The sequence below is a fragment of the Rutilus rutilus genome, assembly GCF_951802725.1.
Source record: "Rutilus rutilus genome assembly, chromosome: 6".
Taxonomy (NCBI): Eukaryota; Metazoa; Chordata; class Actinopteri; order Cypriniformes; family Leuciscidae; genus Rutilus; species Rutilus rutilus.
The window spans coordinates 22,170,056-22,177,948 of NC_140214.1; the positions used below are offsets into that span (position 1 = coordinate 22,170,056).

The 7,893-nt window shown below is 41.4% G+C and overlaps 1 protein-coding gene across 1 annotated transcript in view; it reads right to left on the bottom strand.

Moving 5' to 3' along the window:
- Positions 1 to 7,575, bottom strand: part of ppp2r3a (protein phosphatase 2, regulatory subunit B'', alpha) — a 79,302-nt gene extending 71,727 nt beyond the window's left edge. The window contains exon 1 of the mRNA XM_084410884.1: positions 7,362 to 7,575. The gene's annotated coding sequence lies outside the window, so the exon portion shown is untranslated. The remainder of the gene's footprint in view (positions 1 to 7,361) is intronic.
- Between the last annotated feature and the right edge of the window lie 318 nt (positions 7,576 to 7,893).

Below are 7,893 nucleotides of genomic sequence, written 5' to 3' on the forward strand. Positions count from 1 at the left end.
AATTCAGCCCAGAATCTACACTGACAAAACAGTGATCTCCACTGTCTGATTGACCATCGAGTAAATCTGAGATAAGACAAATCCTGATTCCATTATGTCATAATCATCTATTGTGATTGAGATTTCTGAGCAAAGATGCATTATAGGTCCATTCTAAAATCTAGTGTGCTGCCTTCAACCAATGTCCTTTCAGATATGGAACCTCATAAGTAACCACTTTAGAAAACTCTTAATGGGCAGCAACTCTGTATGCCACACAAATTTCAGGGTTTCAGGGTCCAACACTCTATCAGAAGCCAGAAACAAAAAACAAAAGTGCTAATATACATTCATGGTGTGCAGTAAAACTACCCTACTTTAAAAACCCTCCAAACCTTTATCTTGATACTGAAATCTCAGATGGACAGACAATTATTCATCTTTTATAAATCGTTAAAAAATATTGGTATCCAGGACTTCGGTGAGTCCGGAGACTGTAGTGTACACACCATGAGTTTTTAAAAGCTTAGCTTAAATGTGTAATATGAATACATAGTACTCATAGACTGCATAAAGTTTTCCTAAATGAAATGAGTAGAGGCTTGGACACAGAAAAAGGATAGAGTCTGATATTAACTTATTGCTAAGGCAATGACCAACCTGAATTCATTCATTCAGGGCATGGGTATTTCCCAGCAGCTGCTAGCCATTGAGTGTACATCAGTTGTACACTTGTTATTGCGGTGCATTATGGGATTGAATAAGAGCACTCGATAAAGCATTTGGTTGCGACCGAAATCGCAGACTCTCTAAATACAGTGGGGAGAACAAGTATTTGATACACTGCCGATTTTGCAGGTTTTCCCACTTACAAAGCATGTAGAAGTCAGAGGTCATAGTCATTTTTATCATAGGTACTCTTCAACTGTGAGTGACAGAATCTAAAACAAAAATTTAGAAAATCACATTGTATGATTTTTAAGTAATTAATTTGCATTTTATTGCATGACATATTATTTGATACATCAGAAAAGCAGAACTTAATATTTGGTACAGAAACCTTTGTTTGCAATTACAGAGATCATACGTTTCCTGTAGTTCTTATTTGGCCAACTCCTCCATACAGACCTTCTCCAGATCCTTCAGATTTCGGGGCTGTCGCTGGACAATACGGACTTTCATCTCCCTCTAAAGATTTTCTATTGGGTTCAGGTCTGGAGACTGGCTAGGCCACTCCAGGACCTTGAGATGCTTCTTACGGAGCCACTCCTTAGTTGCCCTGGCTGTGCGTTTCGGGTCATTGTCATGATGGAAGACCCAGCCACGACCCATCTTCAATGCTCTGAGGGAAGGAGGTTGTTGGCCAAGATCTCGCGTTACATAGCCCCATCCATCCTCCCCTCAATACGGTGCAGTCGTCCTGTCCCCTTTGCAGAAAAGCATCCCCAAAGAATGATGTTTCCACCTCCATGCTTCATGGTTGGGATGGTGTTCTTAGGGTTGTACTCATCCTTCTTCCTCCAAACACGGCGAGTGGAGTTTAGACCAAAAAGCTCTATTTTTGTCTCATCAGACCACATGACATTCTCCCATTCCTCCTCTGGATCATCCAGATGGTCATTGGCAAACTTCAGACGGGCCTGGACATGCTCTGGCTTGAGCAGGGGGACCTTGCATGCGCTGCAGGATTTTAATCCATGACGGCGTAGTGTGTTACTAATGGTTTTCTTTGAGACTGTGGTCCCAGCTCTCTTCAGGTCATTGACCAGGTCCTGCCGTGTAGTTCTGGGCTGATCCCTCACCTTCCTCATGATTATTGATGCCCCACAAGGTGAGATCTTGCATGGTGCCCCAGACCGAGGGAGATTGACCGTCATCTTGAACTTCTTCCATTTTCTAATAATTGCGCCAACAGTTGTTGCCTTCTCACCAAGCTGCTTGCCTATTGTCCTGTAGCCCATCCCAGCCTTGTGCAGGTCTACAATTGTATCCCTGATGTCCTTACACAGCTCTCTGGTCTTGGCCATTGTGGAGAGGTTGGAGTCTGTTTGATTAAGTGTGTGGACAGGTGTCTTTTATACAGGTAACAAGTTCAAACAGGTGCAGTTAATACAGGTAATGAGTGGAGAACAGGAGGGCTTCTTAAAGAAAAACTAACAGATCTGTGAGAGCCAGAATTCTTACTGGTTGGTAGGTGATCAAATACTTATGTCATGCAATAAAATGCAAATTAATTATCTAAAAATCATACAATGTAATTTTCTGGATTTTAGATTTTAGATTTTAGATTCCGTCCCACAGTTGAAGTGTACCTATGATAAAAATTACAGACCTCTACATGCTTTGTAAGTAGGAAAACCTGCAAAATCAGCAGTGTATCAAATACTTGTTCTCCCCACTGTAGGTACTTCTTTTTAATAAGCAATTACTTTGCAATAGAAAAAGTATGTTATATGAAAGCGTGTAGTATGAATGTAAGAACATACTACATTCATCATGTTGTCAATCAGTAAGTTTACATGCACCCTCATAATGCGATTATACTGGGATTTCTGGGACCTCATGTAAATGCAATACTTCGATCAAACTAATGTGATCATATCTTTAAAAAATGGCAGTGCCATTGTTTGTCTCAAGATTAAACGCAATAAACAGGCATGTAAACACCTTAATCGTATTATTACCACTCTGACCAAAGTGCGCATGTGCGCAGACGTACACACGGACGTGTTGTTCACACAACTTCCCAAAAGACCTCAATGACATATTCTGAAGTTTTCTCTTCTTCAACACAACTCGCTGCGCAGTCTCTGCTCTGTATATCTTCATCCAGACGGCACGGAAAAAACGACGGCAGAGTAGGCAAACCCAGCATGCGATGTTCATCACGCCGCTGAATAATATCTAGTACATCCGTAAAAATGTATTTTGAATTTAATCTGAGAAATAGAAGGTCGTCCGGGTACTTTTTACCTACTGTTTATATGAATACTGTGCACATACTGTTCTGTTTTTCACCTGCTATATAGTACGAAAGTATGCCATTTACTTTACACAGCCTTAGATTTATTTTTTGCTCAGCTTGCCTCAGTGCTTCAGTTATCTTCATACATGCAATGTTGCCTTAAAATTTGTTCAAAAGTTATTTTAGGAGGCCTGCTTTTGGCACAGCTTCAGCGTCAGGTGTGCTTCCATTATGCCTTGGTTTTGCAGCGGAGCTAAAATAATTAGATATGTCAGCAACTTACTAAACCAGCCAAAATGTTCCCAAGAGAAAGGAGCTTAGCCTTGTACTGATTTGTACATAACAGTAATCAAGCTAGTAATCTAGACCGACTGTCATTAGTCATAAAATTCTGCAGCACCAAATAGATGTCTATCATTCACCAGCTCAGATTATATTTATTACAGTTCATGAAAGCCTTCTCTCAGTATGACACACTCACCTCCTCATTAGCTGTATTTAAACCTGAGGCACGTGCTTTTGCATTTCAGGTTCTTCATGCCTCATGAGCATCCTGAATTACCTCAAAAGGATCATCTGAATCACAGGAAAACCGCTCTCCGCTTATAGATGTTCACTGTGTTAGAACAGATAGGCAGTTACTATGGCAATGCCGGAGTTTTAAGATAAGTTGCAGAGAGCAGTTTTCAGATTTTACCCTCACCTGCAATTTGAATGCCTACAGTGAAACTCTGCACTCACACTTTCCAAACCACTTCTGATTGAATAGATAAGGCCTGATATGAGTTATGAGCGGGAGTTTCCACATCCTGCAAAAGCAACTGAGGAATCCTCGCGTGCCAAAAATCTTAAGTGAGTACATTCATAAAAAAATGGCCATAAATAATTAATAGATCATATTGTTGTAACACAGCTTGAGACTAATACCATTGCAAGAGTGCAGGCCCCCCCAAAAAACACTAAATGGAATGTGAAATGTTGTGTTTACTTTTGTATTCTGTGGTTACTATCACTGGTATCACACAACGTGTGTAATACATGATTCATTGACGATCACACTGAACTGTGCATTTTCTCAAGCAGGCCTTTCAGCCTCCCTTGCAGAGGCCGAAATGATGGAAAAAATCCAATCTAAACACTCTGCCCTCTGACCAACCAGTACACAAACTTAACCAGCATTTTTCCCTCTTCTGCATGGCGCCACATGCATCTGTGAAAAGTCTATAAAGAACTGTGGGAAAAGGACCTTGACCCTCCGAAATACTCCTTTTACACCAGGGAATACATTTCCCAAATCCCCATCTGCCACATTCTACCTACATTCCACCCTACGAATTGCCAAATCTCAACAGAAACTGCAATAATGTTAGAGCTTTTCTAAGATCTGTTGTTATGGTTTCTGAAAGATTTTGATCATAACCCCACAATTCCACCGGGCATCACCAGAAAGCTGTCACATCTTATTCCGCAAAGCTCAGATCTCCAATAGCAGCGAGTTCGAGCCGCTAGTTTTATTCAGGGCACAGACAGCCGTGTTTTGTCTGTGCTGTATGGAAATAACAGCAAAAGGAGCAGGGCCTCACACAGCTAGAGCTTTTTTGCATCTAAATTGAACTATATTCAGAATCAGGAGCCTTCTTGGGAAGCTGTCCCCCGAAGGAACACTTGTTTTCTGAATAATATGTCTAATGGCTGTGGCATGGAAAATCTTGCGCTATGAATGGAAGTAAACACGTGAAGGGGGCAAATGTAGAGTCTTGAAAAAGACTTGACTACTTGCCTGAGGGTTTTCTTAATGCAGCACTTGAGATTGTGGCCAGTATCGACATAAACCTTCCAGAGGTGATCCATTTTAATCAGCATAGACAACGCACATTCAATGAGGGGTTTATGCTGAGAGAAGCTCACAGAAGGGACAAACCTGACACGGTGTCTTTCACTGACGCAAACATGCTGCTTACCAAGCCATTTTGGTTTATAAACACAAGCTGTGTTGTAATCCTAACATGTCATTATAGATGTCATGCTCAGAATGGAGCGGGTATGTGGTGGTTTAAGAGAGCGTTTGGATAAAATAATGAATGAGCAATACATGTCACCTGTTAACGCTGGAAAAATAACAAACAATGCATCTAAATATTATCTCATCCAAATATTGCTATTGTTTGGAGAAGCAAAAATTTTAAAGTTCATCTACCAACCATCAAAAACAGACATGCAATCACGGTCCAATTATTTTGTTCACTGTTGTTTCTTTGATACTCTCTTTATGTGGTAAGAGCGAACAGACTATGGCCCTGCTGCTGGAAAAAGCTGTTAAGTTTGAGGGGTTCATGAGATGATCAGTGCTGTCTGCTCGTCCTGAGGATCTTCCAGGTGTGGCCCTCCATGAGAGTCACTCAAGTCCAGCTGTCATTTCATGTCCTACATGATGGGAAAACCATTTACATCTACAGCATGCAAGTGTATAGTAGAACTCTCCTTCAGTGACTGTTTACCTCCATGGCACACTGTGACCAAAGCTGTTGACATACAAAACGACCTTAATAGATCTAACAGTCCTGACCTCCCTCTACTTAAATATGTTATCTAATTTGAGCTCTTAAAGTGCATTCATGCGAGTAGAAATAGACTGTACGGCCCTGTAAATGTTTCTAAAAAACATTTTTAGAACGGCTTTGCTTTACTAAAAACAAGAATGAGAGGAAGTGGATTGACTATGCAAGCAACATAATTGCATGCCTTGAAAATTGCTATGTTCAAGCCTTTGTGAGTGCGTGCAATTCTGCATGCATGCACTGCAAAAGACTACTGACTAACATATCTATAACCTATATATATATATAGGTTATAGATATGTTAGTCAGTAGTCTTTTGCAGTGCATGCATGCAGAATTGCACGCACTCACAAAGGCTTGAACATAGCAATTTTCAAGGCATGCAATTATGTTATATATATATAGATAGATAGATAGATACATACATGCATACACACACACACCGCTTCACATTGTATTTGTCTAAATACGAGCAGCCTTGTGGACAGACCTCTGTGCAAGACGCAAGACCACACACATGTACTGTAGGAGGTGCCCAAAAAAGCCTCATTGTAGGGGTCAGTGGTTCAGCTGTGGCCTTCATGTGGAGTTTAATGAGCTTCGGTCAATAGCGAACAGAGTCGGGATGGGGTACAATGGGAAGAGCAGCAAACCACAGCTGACCGAAACCTCACCAATGCACATCACAGTGGCTTATTGGCAGCCAACCAGGCCCGTGCAGTCTCGGAGCGGCTGGATGTGTGGAGACTGAGGAATCGAATCAGGTGCCAAAATGACTTCACTCTCGAGATGTCAGTAAGGAAGCATATTTTCTGCATATTGTGCCGCTGAATAACTCAGTCTTGTGAGTGAGGAAAAAATATTGTGTTAGGACAACAGGCTGTGATTGACCCAGGACGATCAATTCCGGCACTTAGGAAGTGATTAATGCAAGCTGTGATCCAGAGCTATTTTGGGCTAATTAGAGAGGAAACGATCCTGAGACTGCCCAGCCGTCTCAGTATCTGTCAAGTTATCAGGCTAGTGACAAAGAACAGAGCATAGCTCAAGGTTGCACTCAAGCAGGACAGGCATGCATTTAGTGCAGGCGGGATGCCCAATTACACCCACAGCAGAGAGACCCCACCGGGATATTTATAAAGACAGCATGACAGAGATCTGATCTTTCCAAGATGCACAGGACATAAGCACTGTGCCAGTTCCTACTGCTCAAGAACGAGTTAAACAGCACCTCAGACAAACTAAGCATTTAAGTCTGAACAGTCTGACAGCAAAAACAAAAGCTTACCCACCTAGCAACAGCAAACTATGAATTGTATTCAATTATGTGTTCAATTTTATTCAATTTATGTAGTGTGGGGAAGAAAGGAATGCAACATTCAGCTCACAGTTCTAACGTTACATCTTCTAACTCTAAGAAATGCAACAAGGAGGAGAAATATTCGCTCTTTCTGGTAAATTATTCACACATTAGTTAAGTGAAAGTGACAGACATTACATAAGACTAAAGTGAGCCTGCAAACAACTCATTTAATGTGTCTGTTGAATACAAACAAAAGCAGGCGTGTACAGCAGTCAGTTTACAGCGCGCGTGAGTTTGATACACAGCCGATGCGGTAAAATCACTACACGATCACAACACATGAAACTCAAAACACTATGCGATATCATCTCAAAAACAACCTACCGTGACTTTCCTCAACGCCCAACTTCGATAATAAAGTCTATTTGAACTTCAGTCCTTCCCTTGAAGTCACGGAAAAATTTATTTGACAACCACGCATTCTGTAGCCTAACTTCTACTTAAATGCACAAGATAAGTATCGGGAGCGGTAAGCACTCGATATATCAACAAACACCTACCGTTTCGCTCCGGGTTAAGGCTTGTCATCTGGGATTTTAGGACAGTCCGATATCCAAAGCGATAGTTTCATGACCAAGCGTGTCAACACACGGTTTTGTGGAGTAACAGCGTTCCGCCTTGCCGTTCAGACTCTGCGTGCTGACAGCAGCCAGTGCAGAATGAGCAGAGCTACAGCGCGCGCGGACAGGGCAGTTCCTCACAGACACACTGGGGCGGGAATATATAAACGGTGACACTATAAATGCTTACCAAAAACAGGTTACCTAGGACGCAGATAGGACGCTACACCGACAGAACGATAAATAGAACGATAGACAGAACCTGACAGAATAAAATAAAATAAAACCTTCCTCTTTTTTAAGGTTTCACAGATGTGTGCTTACACCATTATAGGCCTATGAAAATATATCAGTCAAGTCAAAGTCATAGGCCTATAGATATATTACACTGAACAAAATTATAAATGCAACACTTTTGTTTTTGCCCCCATTTTTCATGAGCTGAACTCAGAGATCTAAGACTTTTTC